Source organism: Ornithorhynchus anatinus, chromosome 2 (assembly GCF_004115215.2).
Source record: "Ornithorhynchus anatinus isolate Pmale09 chromosome 2, mOrnAna1.pri.v4, whole genome shotgun sequence".
NCBI lineage: Eukaryota > Metazoa > Chordata > Mammalia > Monotremata > Ornithorhynchidae > Ornithorhynchus > Ornithorhynchus anatinus.
The window spans coordinates 76,208,774-76,225,508 of NC_041729.1; the positions used below are offsets into that span (position 1 = coordinate 76,208,774).

Below are 16,735 nucleotides of genomic sequence, written 5' to 3' on the forward strand. Positions count from 1 at the left end.
CTCAGTATAACAAAAAAGATGTGGAGGTGTGCGGCAGCAGGGGGTGGGGGGTGGGGGGCATTACAATAAAGCGTGTAGCCAAAATCTAGTGTCATTTCTGCTCTGCAATTCGCTCTTCCCCTACCTAAATAGTCCAATGGAATTCATAGCTTACTCTCCCTCATCGCTAAAATCCATATACTTTATGGGCAAAGGCATAAATGTATAAATCAAATCATTCAAACAAGAAAATCAGTGTTTAGAGCTCTCCACTCTGGAAAAATACAAGTACTAATCATTTTAAATTGACCCCACACTGCAATTAGGATAAAGAGCTAAGGACAGTCAGCAAGAGGTTTTTAAAATTCTCTGGAAAGTTAAACCTATAAGTTTTTCCCTCTAACTCTAAATACTTTTCCAAGCAACTTTCTTTAAATTGTTTCCTTTCAGAAAGTCATGCCTCACATTTTTGACAATACATTGATTTTGACTCTAAAAATATACACACATCTCTTTAAAATCTAGGATATAAAACTGACATGCCTACAAGCTTGGCGGTGACATAAATATATATATATATATATATATACAGCGCGCGCGCACACACACACATACACACACAATGGGGTTTTCCCCTTCTTGTCACACTCCAGATATAGATAGGAAAAGGTAAGGCTTATTCAAAGCAGGTTGAGATAACAACAAAGAAAAAAATCCAAAACAATCCTACCAGACCAGATAGAGAGCGTCTTTCCAGAAATGTTCCATGGATGTGCAGAACGGGAGGGCTCGGAGTGAGATGAGGAAAGGAGTATATGTACGTGTGTCTCTGCACGGTGTGGGTGTGTGTGTGTTTGTGTGCGTGTGGGTCTGTGTGAAATAGCTGGGGTTTGTAAGAAAGCCAGCAGGCAGGGTGCCTGGCAGCTTTCTGAACACTAGGCACAGCAGCTCTGCTGCTCTACAGAGCAGAGTGAATGGCAGCTGTGAGTTTAAGGTTGCTTGCTGCCCACGGAGAGCAACATGGGGCAGCGATCGTAAATCGTGCACAATGAGAACAGAAACTGGGGGTCCGTTCATTTCCGGTTCTGCTCCACACCACACCCCTGGCACCTGGCAGTACCCTCTGCTTTCGACCGCTACCGAAGGCACGAGCAGAAACAGTCCCGCTGACAATAATGGACTCTGCTCAGAAAAGCAAGTTAGTTAAAAGGACAAACAAATCAAGTTTGCCAAATGTGACAGGGGTGCTTTTTAGGGTTTTCTTTTTTCTTTTTTTTTTTCTGAAGTATGATTTAACATCAAAAGCTTTCCACAATGCTGTTTGAATGAGTGTTCCCCTAGAATCAATATAGAAAAACTCTTCCCCGGGTGCCAAAATGCCTCTAATTGTGCCAAGCAGTTAGGGTTTCAAATAAATGTCTCAGAATTCTAGCGATGGGCCTATAGATGAATTAAATCTTCCCTCCTTTTCCTCTCACCTCTCTCCAAGCCCACAAAACTTGCCATGAAAACACTCAGTGGACTGTCTTGTAGACAACCGAAATAAAACTTAGAAGAGTAATGACTGGAATTTAGGACAGCATGGGTGTAATTGTTTTAAATCTTATTTTCCTCCCCCCCAACCCCACCGGCCCCGCCAAATAGAGTTGATGTTGAGCAGAGATGTCCCTTAGCCTCCTGCAAATGTCGATTTAGCAAGCTGGTCCCAAAGTCACAGTAATGATAGGCAGTAAAAAGGGGTTCCTCTGGGTAATAGGCACAGGACCCCTCTGGACATGTGGTCACCATATGGAGATTTTAGGAAAAAAGAAAAAAGAAGAACCATCAAGATTCCCGTTTCCATTTGGGAGCATGAGAAGCCTGGATATCTTGTCATAGGCACAGTGCATTCCAAACAAAGTAGTCCAAGTCAGTAAGGGATGTCCAATAAAGGCAATTTTTCCAATCCATCTGTGGTCCCTTAGCCCTCCATTTCAATGCTTTGTGATTCTTTGAGGATCATTTCCTCGGCCTCTTGCATGAGGAGAGAGAGAAAAATGCCTTCCTTCAATGAATACCACACTTCACTTATTTTAAGGAGAGAATAAAGGGAATACCCTTTCTACACACTTCAAATTGTTTCCCTATAGCTGACTTGCCCCTCTAAAAATTAAGTTCGCAGGTAAGAGACCTATTTCCTTCTTTGCTAGGTCTTCTCTATCGCAGAATGTTTAAAAAAAAAAAAAATGAATCCTTTTGGTGACTTTGACCATAGGCTCAAATAGAATGCATAGATGGAGATGAGGCTCAGGGCTGCAGCTTTTGAAACCAGGTTTCCACTTCACTCCTAGAGAGATTCTGAGCCAAACAGGTCCAATTTCTTCTCTATTAGAATCTTATTGGTGATATTAAAAATGTTATTGCCTTTTACAACTGGACTAAATGGAGTTGGTGTCATTTTTAAAACAGATCATAATGCTATCACAATTGGTTCTTTCCCGCTCACACAGGTGGTTTGGCATTGTTCAAGTTAATTACGGTTCTGAATCTAAATGCTGGTTCTTGAATGTTTATTTGACATCAACAATTTTATTCTAAAATGGAAGAACAATAAAGACCTCTTGAAAAAAGTCTGTGGTTTGGGTGACTGGGTGACCATTTACAAAACATATTATGGACCGTATTTATAGCGCTTTCATTGCAGCATCCAGACTTTCAAAATTTTCCCAGAATGCCCACCACCCTCGTCGTTTTAGATGCCATCCAGTCACACTATACATGTTTAAGAAGCTGACTATTTCTGTGACATTCTGCCTTTCGTTTCTGAAAAACCAGCCCCATCAGCAAAGACAAAGTTAGAATGGGAGGAACCGGTAGTTCCAAATAGTCTACCAGCCCAAATAAAAACACCTGAATTTTAGCAGTAGCTGCCAGTTATCGGAAGTTTTCCCTTGCTATCTCTTTTTTAGACTTCAAAGAGTATTACCAAGCTATACCAAAAAAAACCCAACAAAAAACCAATAGCCCAGGGCAGGTCCATCTTAAGGTAGGGACTTAGGGACCTGAAAGTCTAGGGTGTCTGAACATCCCACATTTTGCCCTACCCCTTCCCAACCACTCAAGCTGCTGCCTCCACTACACTCTCCACAGAAACGGTCCTCAAATGCAGAAGGAACTGGATTGTAATCCCAGCTCTTCCCCTTGTCTGCTGGGTGACCTCAGGCAAGTCATTTAACTTCTCGGTGCCTCAAGTTACTTCATCTGTAAGATGGGGATTAACATTATGAGCTCCATGTGGGAATAAGCACTTAACAAATACCATAAAAAGGCAGTCAAATGGAGGGCATTTTTCCCACAATCACTCCCCAACCCATGCAGGGACTCCCTCCCCTTCAAGAAACTTTAGTCAGTTTCTGGGAACAAATCCAGCATGTGATGGGCGGATGACTGGCTCCTGCTTGGGTGGGAAGATATAAGGCCAGGGAAGGGCAGGGTGGGGCAATGGGGAGATGAAGATACAAGAAGCAGACAGGTAAGGGAGGCGACATATTTGGGAAAGGAGACAACAGAGGCCACAGGTTGGCCAGGGTGGGGGGGCCTAAGCAACATAGCAAAGTTGGTAGAGCATAGGCCTGGGAGTGATAAGGTCATGGGTTTTAATCCTGGCTCCACCACTTGTCTGCTGTGTGGCCTTGGGCAAGTCACTTCACTTATCTGTGCCTCATTTCCCTCATCTGTAAAATGGGGATTAAGACAGTGAGCCCCATGCAGGACAGGGACTGTGTCCAACCTGATTTCTTTGAATCCACCCCAATGCGTAGTACAGTGCCTGGCACACATTAAGCACGTAACAAACACCACAGTTATTATTACTATGTATTATTATTATGAATATTCTGCCTGGGATTGCTCCCATCCAGAGACTTCCTTGCCTGGGAACACTTGGTCTCCCAGAATGGTAGTCTCCAGCAGCTGCTGTCCCAGGGAGGGTCTACAAATTCATGACCAGTGGGAAATAAAGGAAAGAAAAGAAAGCTGGGAAAGACATTGCTCTATGTTTTCCTCAAGTCAGGAATTTGGTGATGCAGGCTGGAGGACCATGGCTGGCTTATTGGTCTGTATTCACCTCCTCCAGGAGGCCTTCCCAGACTGAGCCCCCCTTTTCCCTCTGCTCCCCTTCCCCTCCATCCTCTGCTCTTCCCCCTTCCCCTCCCCTCAGCACTGTGTTCGTTTGTATATGTTATTTATTACGCTATCTATTTTGTTAGTGAGGTGTACTTGCCCTTGATTCTATTTATCTTGATGATATTGTCTTGTTTTTGTTTTGTTCTGTTTTGCTTTTCTGTCTCCCCCATTTAGACTGTGAGCCCGTCATTGGGCAGGGATTGTCTCTATCTACTGCTGAATTGTCCATTCCAAGCGCTTAGTATAGTGGTCTGCACATAGTAAGCGCTCAATAAATACTATTGAATGAATGAATGGTCCCAGGGGGACACAGTCTGTCCTATTCAGTGGTCCCACACTTGTTCTGCCTGCAAGCAGATCTACCCTTCATGGAGCTCAAGAGCTGGGCCTGGGGAGATGAAAAGGAATGCTGCTGAGGCTAAGGGGGCTGCTAGAGAAACCTGGATGTCCGAGAGAATCTTTTATGCTCCACCTTCCTGCCCACAGTGAAATCTGTTTAAGGGTTTGAGGAAGAGAGAAAGCCAGTCCAGAGAGAGCTCCTGCTCCCTCCCTCCCTCTCTGTCTCTCCTCTCTTTTTGCTCTTTCTCATCCTCCCTTTCACTCCTGCCAGTGCCCACCTACCTCATGTGCTGTGTGATATGAAGCTGCCATGCACCACGTGGTCGGGGGGAGAAGGGCTAATAAAATTGACTAGCCCCAAGCACCAGCAGAGATTGATGTAAAGAAACAGCAAGGCCTAATGGATAGGGCACGGACCCGAGAGTCAGAAGGAACTGGGTTCTAATCCTCGTCCTGGCACTTGTCTGCTGTGTGACCTCGGGTGGGTAACTTAACATCTCCAGGCTGCAGTCCCTTCATCTGTAAAATGGGGATTAAGACTGTGAGCCCTATGTGGGACAGGGACTGTGTCCCACCCGATTATCTTGTATCTACCCCAGTGCTTAGAACAGTGCCTGGCACATAGTAAGTGCTTCACAAATACCATCATAACGATGCAGTACTTCGTTATGAGGCAGAGAAGTTTTTAAAACAGGAAAGGTGATGACTTAATGAATCAGAATGAGGTACCTGAGCCCTGAATAAATAATATCTCAAGTGAAAGTAGACTATTAACTCACTCTCCAGTAGAGTCGATAGGGTAAAACACAGAAAACACTTGCTAGGAGTGATAGGACAGAGTCTTGTGAAATAGGCAGCTCAAATTAGTTGGCTAAAATGGCCAAGGGGTGGCAGACGTAACAGAGGTCATAACTGCACGTCTGTTTGTATCACTGCTAGCAATTGAATTTGTGACCAGAATGGTTGGCTCCAATCTTTTCGCCACTTGTGATTAAAGCACATGGTGAAAACAGTTGGAAATGGCTCTTCTGTCTCTAAATTATGGATCTAGGCAGCCAGGCATTGTTCATACAGACCTTCCCAGGGAGTAAGAATAATAATAACAATGTTGGTATTTCTTAAGCGCTTACTATATGCCAAGCACTGTTCTAAGCACTGGGGTAGATACAGGTAATCAGGTGGTCTCACGTGGGGCTCACGGTCTTCATCCCCATTTTACAGATGAGGTAACTGAGGCACAGAGAAGTTAAGTGATTTGCCCAAGGTCACACAGCTGACGTGGCAGAGCCAGGATTAGAACCCACGACCTCTGACTCCCAAGCCCAGGCTCTTTCCACTAAGCCGTGGATTGCACAATGGAAGAGACCCCACTCCCCAGGGTCATGTAAACTATAAATGCATTATTAGTATTTATTGAGTGTCTTCTGAGTGCAGAGAAGTAAAACACATGTTCCCTGCCCTAAAAGAGCTTCCACTCTAACAATTTGAAATGCTGTGGAAAAGGAGATCATCACAATAAAGTGATGATTGAACAGTAACAGGGCTTCCAGAAAACCATTCCTTAGGCCTCAAAGGAAAAGGATTGCAAATATGTGCCGTCTTATGGTAGCCAAAGGCTAAGAAAAGTATAAATGAAAGAAAAAGTTTCCTTGAGCACCTGTTTGAATTAATGCCTGGTAAGCACAGCCACTGAAATGGCTCTCTCTGGAAGAATGCCCTGATCTGGTACATTACCAGGGCACGGAACTTTATACCTCTATGCTCCAATTTAGAAGAGCGAACTGTGGGAATTTAAACATTAATTTATTCACCAATCCACGTTTCTTCTTACATGCAAATTACTTTGTGTCTGTCTCCAGATTGTAAATTCTCTCAGGGCAAGGATTGTGTCTCACTTGTAATCTCCCAAGTGGTTGGTAGGATGGTTAGCAGGGAAGGTGCTCAGTAAATACTAGTGATTGATTACGAGGAAGGATTCTTGGCTCTCACCTTACAGCTTCTCCGCGCAAAACACAGGAGAGCTCTCAGAGTTCTAAACCAGGGTGGGAAACCCTGGTCTCCATCCAGAATGGAAATGCCCCATTCCCTTCTCAGCCTAATTGTTGATCTACTGGGTTCCATACAACAGGGAGAGAGAAATCTTCCCCTCCCTCAGGCCCACAGTACTTATGTACATATCTATAATTTATGTATTTTTATTAATGTCTGTCTTCCCCTCTAGACAGTAAGCTCACTGTGGGTAGGGGAACGTGTCTACCAATTCTGTTATACCGTACTCTCCTGAGTGCTTAGTATAGTGCTCAATAAATATGATTGATTGGTTTGTTGATTGATTGATTGAGAAGAGAGAAGCTTCTATAGTAGCTCAAGACTATAGGAGCTGCTACATCAGAGGTCCTGCACCCACAGGATTTGGTGATGTGAATGCCAAGTCCAGATGATCCCCCAGAGTTGCTTCCCTAAAATCAGTGGTTTGAGTCTGAGTGACCCAAATCGGGCTCCAAGTGATTGCAGTAGCCATCTCCCCTCTCTTCCCTCATCTCTAGTTCCCCTAGAAAGGTACTCCTTCCCCAGTATGTTCAATTAGAGTTTAGGAAGCTTTCTGTGGTTTCTGCACAGGAATAATGCCCCCAAATTGTAATGAGACTGCCCAGAGAGACAAGAGATGAAATAAAAAATAGACACATGAGAAAATGTTTATTCTACCCCTTATCAGACCATTGGAACTTTGGGATTTTGAAATCCAGTAATTGCAATTCTTGATCTTACCTATTACCTTCCAGAGATTAGCCTGAAAACATTTCATAAATTGTGCTCAGGTAAACTTGTATATGAACATAAAAGACTCTGAATTATTAAGAGAGCATTGTCAATATTTCTTTATTCTGGCTTTTTCTGAGAATGTAAAATATAATATGAGTTCCCAGTGAACTCTGCCCTCCAAGTTGGAATGCTAATTCCTCATAGACTCATAAACAAGAGTAGCTAATGGGAACGTTCAGTCTGCCAACCAAAAATTTTAGCTTATTTCACTAACTCTTAGCCAAGGAATAAATAAATGTTGTGGTGCAAATAGTTGTCGCAGAATTACAAAAAAAGGTGCATTAATGGCACCTAACATCATTAGAGTGATTCTTTATTGACATGAATTCCCTTTCTAAATGAGGAATATGACAGCTCGGAAAGATGTTTAAAAAATATGGAATCCATTCTGCTTAACGCTAACCAGAATCCTTGTGAGCTGAGCAAATAGCTCACTGTATTAAAATTCTGCAGTACATTTGAGAATGAATTTTTCTTCCAAAAGCATTTCTGGGCCTACAGTTTGAAAGCTATGTCCCGTCTTTACAGAAAGAAAGTCCTGCCTTGCATTGTATTTTTGAATGAAGTTAGAAAAAGTCAGTTGTGACTCTGTTGTCCAAAACACCCTAAAAGTAAGGCTAAGTTGGGAAGTGGTTACTGACTACTCTTCTGAGTGGAGTATGCTTTGTTCAGCCTGGGATTGATTAACATCTAAAATTAACATCCCCTATATGATGGTTGTGTGATGGTGAGCAAACAGCAGCCGCAAAAGTCAATCCCAAGAAGATGTGCACAGGACATTTAGATGTTACGTTTGTCCCAAAAGTCAGATAAAGACAACTCAGGGTGATGTCCAACACTATTTTGAAATATTTTAATAGAGATCTTTTATCTGTGAAATCATGGAAATGAATAAAGGAAGTGAAGTTTCACTAGAAGCTGAATTAAGAAAAACAGGTTTACTCAGAAAGGTCACAGCCTAAACATAAGAGGCATGAAAGGCACTGAAACGTATGGTATCAAATGTTGAGGGATTGTTGGACAGTTTATACTTAGAGATGCGGGCCTCATCAAGCTCCCTTTCTCCCAAGAATAATCAACGATAAACTGGTAAACTGAGCCTCACCGTATATGCCTTTAATACTAAATAAAGAACTGTGATACCCAAGGAAACTTCTAATCATTCCCATAACTATTAAATGACAAGAACATGCCAATAGGAAATCTAGACCAAGAGTGATCTGGATATTTAAATGTTTCAGATATTTCAGGCTAAAGTAGTTTGGGAGAATTGGGGGACCTGACTTAAATACAATTCTGTAGAAAAGACCCAACCTAAAAGTTATTTTCAGATGGGATTTTTAATAGTAACATGACAACATTCAAACTCTTTGTCCAGAATTGCTGGATAAATGAATCCACTGTTTGATTTGGGAGATTTGAGTTTTCCGGGTGTTTACTCTAGGCCTAGCCTTAATGCATGAGCCTTTTTCTGAGTTGGCAATACAGTGATTATCAGAGCACATAGGTTTTAGGCAGGTATGAATTGCGGAGATTTGGCCCTTGGAAGTTCAAACCTTAAACATGTAAAATAAAAGCACTTAAAAATATCACTAGGGGAAACTGGAGGCTAAACCATTCATGAAAAACCTATAAATTTACTTTATTTGCAACATTTATTAACAGTAATTATCCACAAGCTCTTTTAAATATAAAGATAGCTGACAATTTGGTCCCAAATGTAACAACTTCCATTCATTAGCATCTGTTTTACTTATATATGAAATGTGAATAGTCAAGTTCATCTTAAATAACTCCTTTCCAGAATGTTCTCTCATGCAATGGAACAATACAGAATTCTTGCTGGATCAATTTGGTCAGGCTTCATTCCTGAAACAGGATTTGCAGAGGAGAATACAAAAACCCACAACACAGAACACAGATTTCAAAACGTATTTTTCACCACAGACAAAACCCCATCATTCACCTTTGGCTCAGAAGCTCCATAGGGATTAGGAATTCTTGCAAGTCTATTATTTTCTGAAAACTATCAAACCTTGACTGTCTCTGGGTCATGTTGTGACAAATTTTTAAGTTTAGATATAGGATTGTGGATTGACATTTCATCCCTGAGAGGGCTGAGTCACACTGAATATAGCGAGACGAATGTATGCTGCGTACATGAATTTTGGCCATCCATTCCTCAATCAACGTGAAGAGCAATAAAGGGGTGAAATTGACATTGCTAATTTTCAGTATAGTTAAAAACACCAGTGGGAGATCAGATTCGGCACTGTTGTCTTTAAGAGCTGCAGAGGATCCCAGAAAGCTGTCTTTAAGTGACCACCCCTAGGTGTTTGCTTACAAAAATTCACTGAAATTCAGGGCAAATAGGTGTTTTTAATCCAGCCATAAAATATGACCCAAGTAACCAATGTGGCAGAGGAATGGAATTCAGCATTCCTGGGCATCATTAGATAGTTAAAGCTGATAAATAGAGGTCACTGGCTAATCCAATGTGCTTTTTGAGTTAAAGCTTTGAAATGCCTGTTTACCAAGTGAATACTGTTGTTCCTTTCCTTTCCTTTAACAGTGTCGTTAAACTCCTTTCCCCTCTCCCACTGAGCCATTACACAGTGCAAGTAAATATCCATCACCAGATTTTAAACCGCAGTAAATAAGAGGGTGATTGTTGACACAATCTTTTCTTTCAATGCATGAAAAAGGCCTAGGCTTTTGTAAAGAGGAAAAATACTTTGTAACAAATTGTCAAATGACTAGTAACACGTTGCTTTGATGTGCAGCTGAAATACACAGACAGTTTTTGTAAAATGTGTTACTGATACAATAGTGACCTCTCACAAAGAGTCCAGCTGTGATGCTGGAAATTTCTAAACAAGGAAATTTTCCTTTGATCATATCTCTAATTCTTACTGCCAAAAGTATCAGCAGTAGTCATAAAAGTGGATGGAAGTCCTTTATTCATTCGTTCATTCAAACGTATTTATTGAGCACTAGCTATGTGCAGAGCACTGTACTAAGTGCTTGCGAGAGTACAATATCACTATAAACAGACACATTCCCTGCGCACAACAAGCTTACAGGCTAGAATCCTTTATAGTTCAGATGTTGGGAAATTCTACTGGCTTAACCTACAGGCTTTTTTTCACTTGACATGGTTCATCTCTCCTAAAAATCATCAGCATTATTCATGATTCTCATAATTTCAATTTGTAGGTGCATAGATAGAGTTTTTTGCAGCTGAAAACATCCTACTGGTGCTGAAATTCACCTAGGAATGCATATGTGACTGAAAAGACCATTGCAGGTACAGGAGTATGTCATGCTGGTCTATCCGCGGCAATTATCTACCAGGTTTTCAGCTGGGCTGCAACATTGTCTGAGGCTTTGTTTTACTGTGTCCTGGAAACATTTTTTTTCAGTTCTCTCTGCTGTTGCAGTTTCCCAATTTCAACAGTTGGTTGGGTATCCTGCTGTCACAGGATAGTTGGATGGATGGAGTCTCACATTAAGAACTAGGGATCACTCTAGGTCCTGAGACTATTAAGAATGAGTACCTGCACCGGGGTATCAGTTGTAGTGATTTAGATTTGTGCAGCACCATCCACATTTTCTCATCCTTGTGAGTCTTTCTGGAGGATACATGGCCTAATAGAAAAAGAACAAGCCAGTGAGACAGGACCTGAGTTCTAATCTCAACTCTACCAATTGGTTGATATTTGACCTTGGGCAATTCACTCAACTTGTCTGTGTCTCAGTTACCCTGTCTTTAAAATGGGGATTAAATCCTCCTTCCTCCAATTTAGACTGTGAACCCATTTGGTACAGAGACTGCATCCAACCTGATAAACTTCTATCTACTCCGGTGCTTAAAACAGTGTTTGACACATAGTAGGCTGTTTAACAAAGACCATAAAATAAAATCTTAAAAAGGGTATGAAAGAATTTTACATACAAAACCCATTTCTAGATGAAGTAACCACAGCATAGTGCCAATTCTGTGCCTGTGGTGAGAGTAGTCATCTTGTAGTAGTAATAGTTATAGTATTTTTAAGCACTTACTCCATGCAAAGTTATGGGAAATAATACATGGATGAGAATTTGACACAGTAGCCAAGGCAGTCCTCACTGCTATTAGCCAGCTATTTTCAGGAATCCTGGTGAGACCGTCTTGTCTTATGCCATCGAGTCGTCTCCGACCCATTGTGATGCCATGGACACATCTCTCCCAGAATGCCCCACCCCCATCTGCAATCTTTCTGGTAGTGTATCTATAGAGTTTTCTTAGTAAAAACATGGAAGTGGTTTACCATTGCCCCCTTCCTCGCAGTAAACTTGAGTCTCCGCCCTTGACTCTCTCCCATATCACTGCTGTCCAGCACAGGTGAGTTTTGACTTGAAGCAGATTGCCTTCCACTCGCTAGCCACTGCCCAAGCTAGGAATGGAATGGATAGGCCTCTGCTGGACTCTCCCTCCCGTAGCCAAGACTGGCAGAGTACTGGAAACTCTCTAGGTGCAACCCTGAGAGGGGTGAGCCTGTCTACCACATAAAATACTTAAGATAGTTCTTCATTGAGAATCCTTTAAAGGGCTTATTCTTTTAAAGTTTCAAAGACAAAGGGTCTGTAAGGGTTCTAGACTCTGAATCAGTCCAGCATCTTGGGGTGGGGTCTCACAAATACTATTTTTGAAGGAGGGCACTTATCATTTTGGATTTGGGGACCAGGAAATTTGGTCCTGTCCTCTGGCCCTGGAGTGATGGGAAAGGAAGGAGGCTGAGGTGTGACAGACCCACAGATTGAGTCCCTCAGAGAGGACCCTAGCCTATAGTCCCATGATTTGAACAAGGAGGCCCACAGTCCAGGGACCTCTGCCCTTTAGAAATTTCTGGCTATTCAAGCGGCTTCATACCAGGTGAACAGCTTTAATCACCATTTACAGGCCCTACTCAATGTCAAATGACAAGACAACATCTCAAACAGTGAAGTTCTGGAATGTAGTCTGTCTCCTAGCATCTTCTAAACTAGCTCGGCTGGGTGGGACATGTGAGAAGAATGAAGGACAGAGGATGCCCAAACTGCTGCTATATAGAGAGCTGAAGTGGGAAACCGAATGCAAGAAAGGTAGAGGAAACACTTTGAAGACACAGTAGAACAAACAGCAAAACATAACGTGTCCGTAACAGAAATCCTCCTCTACCCACCTGAACCCTGTCTTCCCCTAGACTTTCTCCTCACTGTAGACAGCACTACCATACTCCCTGTCTCAATTCATTGATTGCACTGTGGCCAGAACAGTATATTCGCATTGGCCTTCAGCACCACGGTGGTAGTGGATAGAGCAGAGGCCTGGGGATCAGAAAGCCATAGGTTCTAATCCTGGCTCTTCCACTTGTCTGTTGTGCGACCTTGGGAAAGTCAGCTCACTTCTCTGTGACTCAGTTACCTCATCTGCAAAATGGAGATTGAGACTGTGAGCCCTACATGGGACAGGGACTGTGTCCATCTCAATTTGCTTGTATCTACCACAGCTCTTAGTACAGTGTCTATCACATAGTAAGTACTTAACAAATACTACTATTATTATTATTACGATTCTCAGCCACACAAACATTCACAGATGAATATCACCGTGAGTGGTGTCTTCTTTGAATATGAAGGACAACAATATCCATTAGGCACAACCCAGCACGAACACCACACAGAACCACCAGCACCCCAGAAGCTATAGCTGCTTCTGCCTTTACCTCCCAGGCACAACCATAAATGACAAGGCATCTGGAGAGTCTCGGGGTTTGTAGACCTAGACCTAAGCAGGGTTGGGCAAACTCAATCGAGTGTCAAGTTGCCCTCATTCGAGTTGACCCTGAAACTGGATTGGTCTTGGTCTGGAGTTTCCCCAGGCAGGTAGGTGGGTCCTCGGGCATCCCCAGGGAAATAGCAGGGATCCCAGTTTGTCCTGGGTTCTCTGGAGACCTTTCTGGGAAGTTCTTCCAATTTCCATGCACTTCCTCCTGACGATATCAGCACTCAGAGAAGATACCAAACATGCACATGGGAATCTTCCAGACTTCCAGAAGTAGCTCAGACTGAGAGCAGACTCCCCAGAGAGACTCCACACTAGAACAGATATCAGGGCCCTCCCTGGTTTAACCTTCATATACAGGCTCTTCTCAGGAACATTTGAAGCTCTCCTGTGATTTGGGGATGTGAGAGTAGGGCCCCTCACTATCTAAGAGAACTGACACTGCCTGGTGGGAATCTTATTTGTTGCTCCTCTGGCACACAGTTGGCATTATGCTACGATGTTCTGGAACGTTATTTAACCCTCCATTAGGACTCTGTTTACACTTGAAAAGGAAATGGTCCAATAATCAGTATATTTGTATAACCTTGAGTGAGCAATTGCTGCCCAAACCAATCAGATCATCTCCTTTACTTTTTCAAGGCTGTATCACCATGAATAAAGGTCACAGTGATCTCTGACATCATGCCAAAGTAAAGGATTTTCTTTTAAAAGGTCATAAACTTAGAATCTCTAAATTTCATATTCAACATGATTCAACTTCACCTCATCCTTCATACCTGATAATAGCACTTTTTTATACCTAATCTTTCAGATCCTAGGTTGACTTTTTCCTTCTAGGTGTTAATTAGTATTTTTATCACAACTCATCTAAGACAATACAATATATACTAATGAAACTGATCTTAAATTTGGTGTTTCCTCTGAAATTTCCTAAGTCACAGTGTGCCAGGTCCTGAGTTTTTTTCCTAAATTTTTCCCCTGGGAGGAAGTTCAGAGTTTAGGAAATGCAGATAATACCACTATGTCATATTGGAGTTCTTAATTCAGAGCAATTCTATGAAGTGCCCCAGAAGCTATACTGATGGAAGAAGAGAGATGTGAATTAAGACCAATAATAATGTTCTTTAAAAAAATCAGAATGTGCAATAAAAGAAACTTTATATCTATAATGACAAACTCAGAAGGTTAAAAAACTATGGCCTAAACTGATCCTTACTGCTGCAAATCACTAAAGCGTAATCACCTGGGGGCTTCAGTTGTTGTGGACATAAAAATGCCCAAATTACCACCTGGTGCCACTTGGGCAGTGTGAAAATCTGCCTCAATAGTCACTCCTGATTCACACTCTGAAAGATTAAAATTGGAAACAAAAAATCCAATTGTTTTATTTAAAAAGGATATTCACACACAAAATGATGACTTCAATTATTGGCATGAGCTAGTAAGGTTGCTACGCTGGAATTTTAAGTTGGAGAAGTAAATCCCATCCCAGAATACATCCTTTGTGCAGCATAATATACAGCATATTTGGCAGGATTTGATTGTAAAATGTATTTTTCTGACTTTATGCCCTTGCTTTTTATCAAATAAAAAATTGGAGTCATTCTGACCCATTTGGTACACATTTGGGGAAACTCTGGTATGAAGAAGCAAGGGAATATATGGTTTCAAAAGAGATGAAACAGAAAAAGAAGCACTGGAGAAATTCTGATAGGACCTTGAGATGGCAGCTAAGTATTCTGGTAAACAAAATTAAAACAAGGATCTTTGTTTGATCACTCTGAAAAGAAAAATATGAATACTTGGTATTTCAAGAGGATTCATTTGGGATAACTGTATTTCACATTTTAAATGTGAAACAAATGGCTCAAACACAAGAGAGAAAATCATTATTTACATATGTTTGTCAGAAAGGGATCGAGGTATCTAAGGAGATTACCAGCTGAGCACAAGTCAGCAGTGTAGAGCCAAGGTAAAATAAATTCAAGCAAAAATCTAAGATGCCAAAAGGGAGTATAGCACACAATCCTCCTACTATTCAGATCACTTTCCTAAGTGTTGCACTGGTCACCCTTCCTAGAGGATCACAGTCCAGTTCAACAATCCAAAGCTAAGTAATATGGAGAATATGGAGATTTTGGAGATGTTCCAGAAAAGGCCCATAAACTTGACCAAAGGACTGGAATGAGGTTTTAAGGAAAGGCTAAAGAAACTAGGATCATGCAATCTGGAAAAGATGAGACAACTAAATATTGGCCTCCCAACATATGAATTATACAGGAGATATGACTTTGTACCTATTGAAGACAGAACATGAAAATACATTTAGGCTTATTTCTAAGGTGATTTTAGTTTAGGATCATTTAGAATTATCCAACCCAACTCTAAAATTATGTATGTCACTAGGTTTCCAATGGTTACCACAGATCTCAAGATGGCAACCTGAAGAAGAAGCTGGTTAATTAAGGTGGACTCAATGCAAATCCTAAGAAAGTATCAGAGTTTGAGATATGTGCAAGAATATATCTCCATGGGTCTTTGATTTCCAAAAGATCAGGACTATACAACGTCAAAACCCCACCTACCAAACCAATAATCTGAAAATGTTTGTTCCAGAGACTCTCAGTGTTATGTCCATTGGCTTTTTCCCATGTTTCATTAGACAGGTGCTCATGGCAGAGCCAGATAATGCCCTGTATATCTAACAAGCAGGTGAGGTCCTTAGTACTTGTAACCTCAAATCCCTTTGGCATGACAAACCCATCATTTGGACTTTGGAGCACCAAACTTTCTACAGAGAGGCTCTCTGAAAACTGAAACTCTGGTGTGATAAGCAGAAATTGTCTGCACCATGTTTGCCTCAAACTCCCAGGACACCCCCCTTTCTCTCTTTCTCTCATTTTATGGTATTTGTTAAATATTTAGTATGTGTCAGGCACTATAATAAGCACTGGGTAGATGGAAGCTAATCAGGTTGGACCCAATGTCCCATATGGGTCTCATAGTCTTAACCCCTATTTTCAGATGAGGTAACTGAGCCACAGAGAAGTGAAGTGATCTGCCCAAGGTCACACAGCAGACAGGTTGCAGAGCCAGAATTAAAACCCAGTTCCTTCTGACTCCCAGGCCTATGCTCTCTCCAGAAGGCTAATCTGCTTCTAGATCCTTCAAGATCCTCTCACTGGTTCTTTTCAGGTTCCAGTTCTACAGCATGCCAAGGTGCATTCTTTTTTTTTGGTATTTGTTGAATGCATACTATGTGCCAGAAACTGTACTAAGCGTTGAGGTGGATACAAGCTAAATTAGGTTGGAAACAGTTCATGTCCCACATTCATTCATTCATTCAATAGTATTTATTAAGCACTTACTATGTGCAGAGCACTGTACTAAGCGCTTGGAATGTACAATTTGGTGACACATAGAGACAATCTCTGCCCACTGACGGGCTTACAGTCTGATCGACAGTCAGCTGAGTCAGTGTACAGTCTGAGCCCCACTTGGGGCTCACAGTCTCAATCCCCATTTTACAGATGAGGTAACTGAGGCACAGAGAAGAGAAGTGACTTACCCAACTCACAGAAAACCAGTGACGGAGCTGGGATTAGAACCCAGGTCCTCCTG

The 16,735-nt window shown here is 41.8% G+C and overlaps 1 protein-coding gene and 1 non-coding gene across 8 annotated transcripts in view; both read right to left on the minus strand.

Annotated features, from left to right (window-relative positions):
• Positions 1-10,955, minus strand: part of ESR1 (estrogen receptor 1) — a 276,758-nt gene extending 265,803 nt beyond the window's left edge. For 2 of the 7 annotated variants that reach the window (XM_039911145.1, XM_039911146.1), the window contains exon 1: positions 710-1,009. The gene's annotated coding sequence lies outside the window, so the exon portion shown is untranslated. Of the gene's footprint in view, positions 1-709; positions 1,010-10,862 lie in introns of those variants that run through there. The other 5 variants (XM_029057453.2, XM_039911144.1, XM_029057452.2 and 2 more) reach the window with 5 other exon arrangements.
• A 744-nt stretch (positions 10,956-11,699) lies between these two features.
• Positions 11,700-11,837, minus strand: LOC114809601. The gene has a single exon (XR_003757377.1). It is a non-coding gene; the product is annotated as a small nucleolar RNA SNORA7 (small nucleolar RNA).
• Between the last annotated feature and the right edge of the window lie 4,898 nt (positions 11,838-16,735).